General features: G+C 38.4%; 1 protein-coding gene across 7 annotated transcripts in view; it reads left to right on the forward strand.

Annotated features, from left to right (window-relative positions):
- The window catches only part of TBC1D5 (TBC1 domain family member 5), a 535195-nt gene that overhangs the window by 399181 nt on the left and 121940 nt on the right, over positions 1–14074 (forward strand). The window lies entirely within an intron of this gene.

Genomic DNA, 14074 nt, shown 5'->3' on the forward strand with positions numbered 1-14074 from the left:
AAGAGAAGATGGGTAAAGGTGGAACTCTGCATTTAACCTCAGTGTTTATGGCACAAGAGAAAGAAGGGCTTGTGTTGTAACTTCACAAAACTGTGTTATCTGAGCCAAGGGAGGTGATAGGGGTTGGGAATGCTATAATAAGGTCATGATATAATTAAGTAAGGTGGGAAATGTCCATTCGGAATTAGTTCTGTTGAGGGATAGACATCAGGTACTTTTGCCAGAATGGTTTATTGGAATGGTAAAACAGAGGCTGGATTGTGATGAGTTGAAGAGTGACTGGACAGTTAAGTATAATAGCTTTCCCTACAGTTTTGTTGTTGTTTCTTTTGTATTCTGTATGCATTACAATTTCAATTAAGTCAAATGAAAAGGAAAGAATGTGGAGATAACATGGGTAGAATAGTCTTTAAAGAAAGCAGAGCAGAGGAGAAGAAAGATATAACTAGGGATTAGTGCAAGGGCAAGGGAGGTTGGATGATTGTCTTTAGAATAAGATCAGGGCTCACTGGCGGTGAGAGAGAACTGATTGAGGGTTTACTTCTCAATCAATCTTAAGTTGGTCCCTCAAGGATCAATACTAGTTTTTCTCCCCTGTTCCATTGATGAGATCTCTGCAAAGATAAATTATCCTGTTTACTTAAAGTTTTTATTTGTTTATTGTTGTTCAAACTTATCCTCTACCCCCCAACAAGAGACCAGATTTTGTTTGTCTTGGTTTCCCTGCCATATCCCAGCATCCAGAACAGGAGCCAGTACATAGTAATCTTGAAAAATATTTTTTGAGTGAAATAATTGAAAAAACAAAGGCTTGGAGGCAATGGAATGAGGTCACAAGTCCTGTGGAAGATTGACTGGGGAACAGGAATAAAAACTGGTGCTGATCCTGGAAGAAGGTTCTGGGTAGGTTTCAGAAGTAGACCAGTTTATAGGTGGGGAAGATAGGAAGTGGAGGAATTCCATGTCTGAGAAAGGAGGAAGCAAGGTTGCGTGCAGTGAGTGAGGTATGATGAGGTTTTAAGGAAATATCTGGGAAGTATGGGAGAGATGGTTGACCATGGACTCTAGGACAAGCTGGTCTAGCTGTTGAAGATCCTATTCTGAAGAGACAAAAAGTGGACAATAGCAATAGGCCTTAAGGTTATGATTTTCTGAGCCATACTCCCCAATCTAGGCAAGGTGCAAAAGAGGCAGATCAAGATCTAGGCTCCAGGTGAGGCCCACATCCCGATGATTAGGCAGAACTGAAAGGAAGCAGGATGGAGGGTGTTGAATGCATTTTAAGAGGAAAGTTTGGGATGTGTGGGGAGGGAAGCATGCCAGGTAAAGAGCATGGGGAAATCAGATGAGGAGATTTGAGGGAGGATATGCAATTTAAAAGCAACAGAGTTGTGGTCAAACAATAAGACACGGAGCAGTTCTGGGTATGGCCAGGACAGTAGAAGTCAGTTAAGGGGAAAGTAAGTCATTGAAGAGATCAAGAGATTGTGAGGAAGCTGGGATTTTTGTTTGGTCCTTTATGGATACTTCACAAGGAATCATGGTAGTAAAAGAGGTAGAAAGAGGTACAGTGAGCCTGGCAATGAAAGCCTCAAATGCAGAAGAGTGACCAAGAAAACAGCTTTTATTTAGTCAGTCATTTATTCAGAGAATCAGACATTCAGTCAGTGTTTATTGAGTGCCTACTATTTGCCAGCCATCATGGTGGGTAGGTCACAGTGATGAAGGAGCCCAATGGAGGTACAAATGCAATGCATGAACTTTTGAGGAAGAGAGAGTTTTATGGTAAGACAGGAAGCAGTAGTTTGGAAACAGAATCAGGGAACAAGGTAGCAGCCCCACACACATACACCTTACTGTGGTTGCAGGAGCAGTAGGGGAGGTTGTAGGGGCAGCAGTAACCCCCATAAGGAAAGGCATTTTTCCTCAGAGAAAAAGATGGAGAGGGAGAGGAATAGCAGGAGGAGGACATAGAATAGGATTGGGTAGGGGCCATCTGGGTGGCTCAGTGGTTGAGCATCTGCCTTCAGCCCAGGGCATGATCCCGGAGTCCCAGGATCAAGTCCCATGTCAGGCTCCCTGCATGGAGCCTGCTTCTCCCTCTGCCTGCATCTCTCTGCCTCTGTGTGTGTGTGTGTGTGTGTTCTTTCATGAATAAATAAATAATTTTTTTTAAAGGAGTGGGTAGAATGCATAGGAGGACAGTACTAGTAAATGAGCTTACATTTTAGGTCATGGTCAAAGGCAAGAGGAAGGTGAACAATTTGCCAGCCTCAGTGTTCCAAATGGAACTTTGGTATCAAGATTTTATTCCATCTCAGTGGATTTGGAATCATGATTCCCTTCCTGGGACGTCTGGATTGGTGATGTTTAGTTATACCTAGTAGTTTCAAGCCCATTCATTCAAAAAATTCCTAGCTGAATATACCGTTGTATGAGGCTCTGGGTATTACATGTATTCTCTTGGAGCCGTAGGTAATACATTTATAGCTCAAAGAATGGTGCGCTTGGGGAAACTCCAAGAACCTTCCTCCAGTGACAGCCTCCTAGGGGTTCAATGTAGGGCTTCACCAGGGCCTCAGTTCATCCTGATAGTATACAAAATATCGTGTACATGTGCATTTCCTTAGGTCAAGGGTATGTAATTTACTTCCTCTTCTCAAAAGGAATATATAACCTGAAAAATGGTTAACTGCACCTAGTCTAAAATCCTGATTTTACAGGCACTGATAATGAGGACTGAAGATACACTGAAGTCCTAACCCTAGTGCTTCAGACTATGACCTTTTTGGAAATAGGTTATTACAGATAGAATTAGTCAAGATGAGTCATATTGGAGTAGGGATGGCCCCTAATACAATATGACTGTGCCCTTATATGAAGAAACAAATTTGGACACAGATAGCACTGAGGGAAGCTGATGTAAAGACACACAGGGAGAATAATGCCATATGAAGACAGAGGTACAGAGTGGAATGATGCATCTACAAGCCAAGGAACACCAAGGATTCTTAACGGTCACCACAAGCTAGGAGAATGCATAAAACAGATTCTCTTTCAAAGCCTATGAGGGAATGAGCCCTGCCAACACTAGAAGCTAGAAGAGACAAGGAAGTGTTCTTCCTGCAGGTTTGAGAGGGAGCATGACCCTGCTAACACCTTGATTTTTAGACTTTATTCTCTAGAACAGTTCGACAATAAATTTCTCTTGTTTTAAACTATCTGGTTTTACGTACTTTGTTACAGCAGCTCTGGGAAACTAATACAGTGTCCTTGGCATTTAAATAATTTAACAGTTGGTCTGTAGGGTTGGATCCTTGTGCCCCTCCTTTGTTCTTGTTTTGCCCCTTTCACTACTGTTGGCATCTTATACTTAATTTTTAACAAAAGTATTCTTCTAATTTTCTTTATATACCTCGAGCAAAACTTCTATTCATTTTAAAAGTAATCTAGTCAGGCAAGTATAGTATTCAACCACCTAGTAGATTTCTTATAAACATCAAGTTCTATATGACGCTTCAGAGATTGAGCCCAACCTCCATGTTTAGAAGTTAGGAAGCCAGATTAAGGCCAAAGGGGCTAGCGACAGGTGGGTTAGTTCTCACATTGCCTTTTCCGTTTCTCAAGCCCTACCTTACTTTTATTAAGTAAAAGTAAAATTTCACATTGGGAAAAACAAAAATATGAACATTATCTATACAGATTTTAACATTTAATCATTGAAATCATGGTCAAATGGCTGTTCTTTGAATGAAACTTTTGCTTTACTAAAATTATGTTTAAATAGAATTACTCTCAAACATTTTAATCAAACCATAACATGTTTGTTTTCTTATGTGTTATAAGAAGTGGTTTTATTTTTTATTCTTTGCTGTATTATATGGACTAAGCTTATATACATTAACAAAGGTTAGGAGATAAGGATCTAATCATGAACTGTTAATCCTATAATAGTTTCATAAGAGCCATATTCTCATCATGCTATTGTTTTTACTGACTTATTCCATACTATAATAAAGTCCACTCATGTGGTTCCCTCCTTCCCTTGGCTCTCCATACCTAAATTATGCTCTATTTTCAGGCCTAGGGCAAGGCAGCTTTCCCCCAAACCTTCCCCAATTATTCTAGCCCACATTAATTTCTCACTTTTACATTCCTAAAAGATTTTAATTAATACAACTCAGTGTAGCATTTAATTATACTCTGTCTTATGTTGTTCCTTATTGCATGTTAGTACCATCTTTGAAAATATGTTGTAAGCCCTTCAGGACCAGAACCACATGTGTTACAGTTCTTCCTTAACCCTCAAAGCATCTGAAGCTCTTTATGTGCTCAGTATTTGGGGTGATCTCAGATGGATGAGTGTCCTAGAGACCTGGGCTGGGGAGGTGGCATGGGTATCTGTGCAGTAATTGCTGAGAATACAGACAGGAGCCAAGAAGCTTGTAGAATAAGAACTCAAATAAATATATCTTTTAAAATACATTTTTTGATGTGACTTTTTTAAAGAAAGCATTGTCTACTCTTTAAGCATAAAAATTTTCACATCTTTTTTTCTATTGAATTGAAGTTTTTTTACTAGTACCAAAGAAAAACATTTCCTCTGATTTACAATGTGTACCATATCTTTTGTCTTGTACATTGTTTGTAACTAAAATACTGTAGTCAACTTAATTTAACAGTAGATTTTCCTAACTAGAAAGTATCTCTTAAACGTTTGTTGTCTCTTCATATTCTCTCTGAACACTTGGTAAATGGAAAACTTTTCTTCTTGGCACTTCTACCCACTTCCTGCCTTGTGTTTTCAGCTAGCATGAACATGTCACAACCCTGTCATTTTCCTGGGTTTTCTGTAAGGGTGTCTTTAGCCATCTCTTGGCCTGGCCTGGTGTGGCAGTTGTGTCTTCTTCATAGTTTATAAACATTGTTCCTTTTCATTTCACTTTAGATCTCTGGTTAACTTCTCAGCCACTACGTGTCTCTCTGCCAGAGTTTCCATCTGTCCTACCCCAGAATTTCTATTTCTCTATTTTCTCATTAAGAGCATGTTCAACATTATACTGATGTCACAATGCAGTTTGTTTCAACTACAAATTGAATTTATTTGTCTTTTCTGGAAAAGTCTTACCCAACCTCAGGGACTAAGAAACAAAGGCTCTCTTAAATCACATAGTAATGTGTCATTGAGTTTTTATCAAAACACAAATTGGTGGTCTTATTTTTAAAGGAGTGTTTAAGCACTTCCTGACTACCAGCTCTCTCCCCTCTCAGACATTAAATATTGTAGGTCGTTCTATGACCATCTCAGATATGGATATTTATATGACCCTTTGAGTTACAACTACCATTTATATTACTTTATATTTTAGTTAAAAATATTTCAAAATTTCACTAACATAGGCTGATACATATTTTTTTATGGTTGGACTTTTTTTAAAAAAATAGAGCTTTTTAAAGAAATTTTAGCTTTGCAGCAAAATTGAGTTGAATGTGCAGAATTCCCAGATACCAGCCTGCCTACACACATACACACAGCCTACCCCACTGTCAACATCCCCCACAATAGTAGTACACTTGTTATAATTGAGCCTACAATGACACATCATTATCTCCTAAAGTCCCTAGTTTACAATACAATTCACGTTTGGTGTAGTACCTTCTATGGATTTGGACAAACGTATAGTGATATCTATCCCTCACTATAGTATTATCTGCATAGCTTCCCTGCTGTAAAAATCCTCTGTGCTTTGCCTGTTCATCCCCATAACCCATGACAACCACTGATCTTTTTATTGTCTTCATAGTTTTACCTTTTCCAGAATACCATATAGCTGGAATCATACAGTATGTAGCCTTTTTAGATTAGTTTCTTTCACTTAGTAATATGCATTTCAGTTTCTCCTATGTCTTTTTAGGACTTGATAGCTCATTTCTTTTTAGCTCTGAATAATATTCCATTATCTGGATGTACCACAGTTTATCCATTCACCTACTAAAGGACATCTTAGTTTCTTCCAAGTTTTGGCAACTATGATTAAGGACACTACAAATATGAGCATGCAAATTTTTGTATGGACATAAGTTTTCATTTTATTTGGGTAAATACCAAGGAGCATGATTGCTGGATAGTATGGTAAATTTCAGGACCTCAGCTGAGCTGGGCAGGAGAGAGACCTGAGCTATTAGGTGTTAGAGTAGCCAATTAAAACAACAGGTCTCGACGCCTTAGTGGCTCAGCAGTTGAGCGTCTGCCTTTGTCTCAGGGCATGATCCTGGGATCTGGGATCAAGTCCCCCATCGGGCCCCCTACAGGGAGCCTGCTTCTTCCTCTGTCTATGTCTCTGCCTCTCTGTCTCTCATGAATAAATAAATCTTAAAAAAAAAAAAAAGCAAGTCAAAAATGGAAGAGTTAATAAGCCTTTAATCACTTCTTGTGCTATCAGCAAGGGTCAAAAATTGGAGAAATTGTCAGCTCCCTCGTTCCATTTCACCCATAGAATGGCACACTGGTTGAGGGTCAGGTAGATCAGCATAGATGTGGTGTTATCTCACCCCTTGAAGGAGCCCTGAACAAAAGACTGGTAGTTTAAGGACCCTGAAGTGGCAGTTTACGGGCATGAGTGGGGGATGAGGTGGAAAGGCTAGGAGTAGAAAACAACTGAGAACTAAATCAAATGAGGAAAAGTATCTTCAAGAGTTCTTCTTTCTACCCCCATAGAGAGGTCCCAGCAGAGGCACATGAAAAGGATCAATGCCTGAGAGTTCAGATAAATCTAGGAATGAAGGCACCATGGCTAGGAATAGAAATATGTGAAAGGTCATGTGGGCTCAGTTGGCCAAGACCTTGATTGCAACATCTTTCAGAGACCAGAGTGTACTGGCTGTGCACCGTGTCTGCTGTGGCATAGACCATTTTCTGCCTCAGACTATGAGGTAAGACTTGTCAGGTAGAGCTTTTTGTATTAGAGTTCTCCAGAGAAAAAGTAACCATTATAATATAAATGCAGATATATATGAAGAGATTTATTAAAAGAATTGCCCTGCACAGTTATGGAGGCCCAGAAGTCTCAAAGTCAGTCATCTGCAAGCTGCAGAAGCAGGATAGCCAGTGATATAAGTCAGTCTGAGTCTGAAGGCCTGAGGACCAGGGGTCTTATGTTGGAAGTCTCAGAGTCCAAAGGCTCAAAGACCAGGAGATTTCATATCCAAGACCAAGAGTTAATAGACATTTCAGCTCAAGAAGAGAGAGAGAGGATTCACCTTTCCTTCATTCTTTTGTTCCATTTGGGACCCCAGTGGATTGGATGATGCCTACTGTCATTGAGGGCAGATCTCATCACTCAGTCCACTAAATCAAATGCTAATCTTTTCTGGACATATACCCAGACATACCTAGAACTAATAACTTACCAACAATCTGGGCATCCTATAGGCCAGTTAAATTGATACGTAAAAGTAATTATCATTTCTTTATAATTGCTTACGATCAGGCCTAAAAAAGAAATTTCAACATAGTGGCTACACTGTCCTCTAAAATGGCTGTGCCACATAGCATTACCACTAGCACTGAATGAAAGTTCTTATTGCTCCACATTTGGTAGTGTCACTGTTTTGGGTTTTGACCATTCTAATATGTGTCACATTGTCTTTTTAATGTCCTTTTTTTTTTTTTGCCTGAAAATACTTCTAATTTATACAACTACAGGAATAGAGATATGAAAGAAAGATTATGCTCCTGGAAATCTTGTTTCATGTTCAAAATTAAGAGTCCATACCTATTTTGGCCTTTTATTAAAAAGGAGGAAGTAGTCTTCTTTCCTGATGCCATAATCTTGCCTCTCTGTGTTCTTACTCCCATCCCACATTTTTCCATTGCCCTAGAAAACAATACAATGATGGGTTCAGGAACTTTACAATACCTTTTATGGGCAAAAGCCAGCAAAATCATATGTATCACTAGAATCTTACCCAGAAATACTCAAGATTTCATGTCCATCTGTTGCTGTCAAAACATAATGTGAATAGTCCTGCAAGTTGATTACAGCCATTCTTTCTGACCATTAGAGAAAAGGAGACAGTGATCTTGGGCTTCCTGACTACTGACTTCCCAGCTTTCTCACTCACCTTCCTCTGCTCTCTCCTTCTTCCTCAGCTTTCCCCATTCAGTTGCTTCCTCACCTAGATTCTTCTTCCCAGTAGTTCATCTGCCCAGATGCTGAGTAGGAATGTCATTGAAGAAGTGACTAAGGATATCAGATTTGAGATGTTATATTAAGCTCCTCTATTTACCACTGTTGCTCCTGAAACCCCATTAAAATGGCATAAACACCCAGGACACAGAGAATTAGGAAGGAGATTACTGAGATTTTGGAAACAGGAAAGCAGATAGGTGACTGATAACTGACTTAGCAGATCCAAGAAAACTAGATACAAAATTGATAATGAGGAAAGCCAAGAAATAACCCATAAAATTCCTAAAAGTATAGAAATTGGCAGTGCTAGGTATCGCTGGGAATTGGTAGGAAGAAGGAAGAAGTTAAGACTGAAAAACAAGAACTGATTGAAAGTCTGTTAAAGAAGCAGATATCCAACCTGTACCTTGAGGATATATCCTGGAGGTGGTAAAATGGAGGATTTCTGGACTAGGGACTTGGGCAGTTTCAGTGAACATGGAGGCCACCAGTGTTCTTTCACCATCTTTACTGTTCCCAGATCACTAGAACCAAACTTCCTCCTTCTAGAAGAAATTTGGGAGATCCTTTTTGGGGGAATCCAGTGAGCCCAAGAGAAAAAGCCTAAAAATCTAGGCTCACGGATTACCTAAGAATGACCTGTGTAAACCCTAGAGTTAAAAGACCCACCCATTAATGCACACAAAGCTTGAAGTTACCTTTGTACCACCCCACTCTTAGACATGAGCAGGTAGCCATAAATCACCAAACATTTGAGGAAAGCATAAAAATAAAAGCAGAGATCTAAATAAGCATCCAGGAAAGAAAAACAACAGTGAGTACACAGAGACTACACAGGGAGGAGGGAACATCTCAGAGAGCTAGGAAAAGCGTGATTCAAAGGAAAAAGTGTTAGGGGCACTTGGGTGGCTCAGTCAGTTGAGCATCTGTCTTTGGCTCAAGTCATGATCTTGGGGTTCTGGGATCAAACCCTGTGTTGAAAATCCCTTTTCAGCGGGGAGTCTGATTTTCCCTCTGCCTCTCTCCCCTGCTCATGTTCTCTCTCTTTCTTTTTTTTTCTCTCTCTCTCTCAAATAAATAAAATCTTTTTAAAAAGGGAAAATGTATTGATAATAAAAATATGATGCAAGTAAGATGGTTTGGAATATAAAATTGAAAAGTATTCCAGGAAACAGCACATAAAACAGATTTAAAAAATAAGAAAGAAAATTGAAGGACTGGGCCAAGAGATCCAACATCTAGATAATGAGATTTCTTCTAATAGAGAGAAAGAAGAAAGAAATGAGAAACAGAATAAACAAAAAAACAGAAGGGAGAAAATCATCAGTGAAGCAATTAAAGAGAAATTTCTTTTTTTTTTTTTTTTTTTTTTTTTTATGATAGTCACAGAGAGAGAGAGAGAGAGAGAGAGAGAGAGAGAGAGGCAGAGACACAGGCGGAGGGAGAAGCAGGCCCCATGCACCGGAAGCCTGATGTGGGATTCGATCCCGGGTCTCCAGGATCGCGCCCTGGGCCAAAGGCAGGCGCCAAACCGCTGCGCCACCCAGGGATCCCTAAAGAGAAATTTCTAACTGAACAGAAAACCATGAGTTTCTAAATTGAAAGGGTCCATTATATGTGAAAATACATGCAAATTAAAGGTGCATTACTCTGAATTTAGATGGGGGTGGGAAAAGAGAAACAGGTCACATAGAAGAATGGGAATTAGAATGGTGTGAGACTTTTTAACTGGAAGCCAAAATACTCTGGAACCATGCTCCCAATTTTCCCAGGAAAATGTATTTCCAGCCTGGAATTCCATACCTAGACTATTAATTGTCACAATAAATGTTTCAAACAGAAAAGTTTTTTTAAATTCCTGTCCTGTGCATAAAGCCTTTAGAGGATGTGCTCCTCAAAACAAGGGTGTAAAGCAAGAAAGAAGCTAGGGACTTGAGGAAATAAGGTATAACACTTGAAAGAGGTAGAGGGCATCCCCACAATGATGGAACAGACCAGAGAGCTCATGAGAAATTGAGAAATTTCCTGGAAAGAAGAGAAAAGAAAGGGAGAGAGGGAAGGAAAGAAATTGACAAAAACACCTGAAAATTTTTTTGAAGTTTCAAAAATAAATGTATACAAATGGGAGAATATTTAAGGATAAACTCCTGTTAAATACATACACAACATAGCAATTGGAAAACAAGACCGTTATAAACCCCAAGAAAGAAAAAAGGTCTGTGGAAACAGGGGGAGGAGTCATGATACACTGTTAACTTAGCTGTAATAATGTTTGCCTTGTTATAAAAGTGGAAACTCTAAAAATTGGTTTAACTAGAATTATGGTGTAACATCATCGGGGGAGGGGACAAGGAATGCATGTATGATGTGGAGGTTGGCAGAGGGTTGGCTTTCAGTGCTAAGGATGAATTAAAGCTTAAATAGGAAGTCAGTAGACAACATTTAAAGTAAGAGTTAGTTAGACATTAGCATGTTTTTTCTCACAATATGGAAGGTAAATTTTTCTTAATCAGCTAAAAGAAAGCAAGTGCTTCTGGGTATTGGGAAATACAGGGTAGGAGACAGCAAGTGCTGTATTCATTATCAGCTGCCTTAAATGATTGGAATTTTTAAACTATGTACATGTCTAACTTTCGTAAAAATCGGAACTGTGTTTAAAACGTCCACAAAGAAATAATTAAAAATCACTATATTAAGTAGCCTTATTATGTAAATTCATTAACATTTTTATTGATAATTTCTTACTGTCTGCATTTGTTTTTCTACTTCTCCTCATATGCACACACTCCCCAAATTCAATTGTATATAAAGACCTATCCACTTTTCCAGCAATTTCTGCCCACTGTACTCCACTTCCCCTTGCTTACTTCAAGTATTCATCCTCTCCTCTCTGTAGTATTACCAGAAACTTTAGCTGGCTCCATGCATCTTGTCCTTCCTCCTCCCTCCCACTGATCACCCTATGCTGGCAATAATCTTTCTAAAAAGAAATCTGATCACATTACTTACAGTCCTTCAGTAGGGATAACAAATAGAGAATAAAATCTAAACTCTATCTCCCTGTAGATAAGCAGGACCTGCTTCCATGTCTCCATTTCTCCCCAGCACTCTGCCATAGGAACTACTCAGTATCCTGCCTCCGTTTACTTCCACCTGATGGATGATACTCACTGACCTTGCAGCTTTCCACTCCAGGAGTTGTCACAGCCCCTCGTATGTGCCACTGTTATCAACTATGTCCTGTTTTATAGAGTTATGCTCCTCTTCCACTGCAGTATGAAGAGAAAACTAGGATTGTGTCTTTTTTCTTGTCATATCAGTATATGGAACAAAATAGATATTTAATAAATGCTAGTTAACTGAGTTGAATACATGAAGTCTAACAAAAGAGAGATTTTCAACACTTGTTAAATATCTTCTGTACATCAACCCTTTTTACTGACAGATCTATACTTCTAAGCAAGGAATTAAAAATCACTAAGCAACGAAGTAAAACGTATGTATGTATCTATCTATATTCAGATTCAGACAAACAAGTAATTAATTAAAAGCCTGACCTATGGTTTTCTTTCATTTGGATTTAAAAAAATAAGAGGCAAAAACTATGAATCAGATTTATTATTTTCTTTCCTAAATTTTAATACATGCTAAATTTTTTAGATTTTGTTTCTGTAACATTTTATAATGTGGAGATAGAACTCAGGCCCTGATTCTAGGCATATCCCTACAATTATTACACAATGGTAATGACTTGCATTTAAAGACTTAAAGGTTTCTGCACTGTATCATCTCATTTATGCCCTTACTAGGTAACAAGATGGAGACGATGACAAAATTTAAGTCTGTACAGGGACCTGATTTGCTTCAAACTTAATGCCAGGACCATTGGCACTCTGGAGTGAGTGTGCAGTCATGCTGACTTCACTAGTATGGTGTTTTTCATCCTGTGCTCATACCCTACCCGCTGTTAGTTCTCCATTTGGATGCTTGCTTGCTTACTACCTTTCAGTTGACAACACCATATGTTTAAAGGTATAAATTCTTGAGAAGATCTCTTATGTTGTTTGATCTGATTAAAATAAATTCTGTTTAAAGTGTATTAAGCTTGGAAAGCAAAGAGCACTTCTTAAAGGTTTTTTTGAGGGGCGTCTGGCTAGCTCAGTCCGTAGAGCATGTGACTTGTGATCTCTGGAGTTGTGAGTTTGAGCCCCTCATTAGGTATAGAGATTACTTAAAATCTTAAAAAAAAATTTTAAGTTTTTTTTCAAGACAAAAGAGTGGGATACTCTGAATTTGAGATTGTCCTTTTCCCAAAAATCTAATTTAAAACTCTCATATTTATACACAAAATCTACTAGAGAAATAAGGACCATCTCATTGTTTATAGAAGAATGTGTGTTTATCTTAGGTTTTGAGAACGGATGTTGTTGTGATTGATGGTGCTCAGAGAGGCAGTTGTCACAGTGTCAAGCAGGGAGGAAAACCCGGAAGGACAAAATCTTAGAATTGTAAACACTAGACAAAAATCACTTTGTTTGGAGAAGGGTATTATTTGGTTTTATCCCTGGCTTTCTCCAAGACTGAAAAGAATAAGCTTTGTTCTTTTTATTTATGATTACTCCCTACCCCCACCTGGTTTTCTGGTCCATTTGAAACCCTATTTTGTATGTTCCCATTTTTTATAACTAGGGAAGTTAAAATAGTGCGGGTTTTTTAATAGTTCAAGACAATGAATGCAATAAGTATTGTTTCTTTCCCATCATGTTTTAGATCCTCAACAAATATTTTTTCAGAGCACATAGCATTAATTGAATGTCTTCTGCATGCCAAGTACCGTGCAGGACACTTACATACATATCAGCTTTGTTTTCAGTGGGGGAGGTACCATAAATTATGTTAAAGCCTTTAAGTTTTCCTTTTTGTTGTTGTTAGTTAAGTATTCTAATTTTATATTCATGATTATTTGTTTTATATGCCACTTAATAACTAACTACAAGAATTTATGCCTATTTCTAATATTTACTTTACCTGGCCATATATATATATATATGGCTTTTCTCAGTATATCTTTGAGGCTTCTCTGTGGCTCACACATAGTTGGTGTTTAGAAGCCATTTGCACTGTGTCTAAATTTGGCTTCTGTACATGGATACTCCTATTGTGACATTTTCTTCTAGGAATATAGGATGGTACAAGGTACAGTGGTGAAGAGTGAGGCTTTCAGCCTCACAGACCTGGGTTCAGCCCTCTCTGCCATTTAGGAGCCCACTGGCCTCAGATGTGTTGTTTATTCTCTCTGCACGGCCATCTCCTTGTTGTCTAAAATGTGGAGTTGATGATAATACTTTCCTTAGTGGGGATTAGGAGGCTCACAGGGCATTTGTATAATATATGGCAACTTGCCATGCACATTATAGATGCCTAATAAGTGATAGCTACTACTTTTCTTAATTTTAGAGGAAATTAAAGGCAGTCTACATTTAGTTTTACATTCTTTGGTAGTTGTTCCCAGTCCATTTTGTTACCTTGGGAAAGTAAGTGTATCTAAATATAAAATTAAATAATTTGAATGAAGTGTTTTACTTACAAGTGTTAAAATTGTAGGGGCAGTTAACTTTGAATTATACATAAGTTATTTAAGCTCTAAACTTTCTCAAAACAATAACATCCTCTGATTATCTTTACTTATTTCATTAGTTTTTTGTCATTACTGGAGAAACTATTTAAACCAGCTCCCTTAAACAACTCCAGAACAGTCGTGTACCATTTAAAAGTAGAGACAGAGAAGTCAACTTTGCGTCATGTGGAGGGAGTGCATTCAGCAAGAATTAAGCGATATGGAAAACATATTACCTTGCATCTCTGCCACCCTTACAGAAACC

Source organism: Vulpes lagopus, chromosome 19 (assembly GCF_018345385.1).
Source record: "Vulpes lagopus strain Blue_001 chromosome 19, ASM1834538v1, whole genome shotgun sequence".
Lineage (NCBI taxonomy): Eukaryota > Metazoa > Chordata > Mammalia > Carnivora > Canidae > Vulpes > Vulpes lagopus.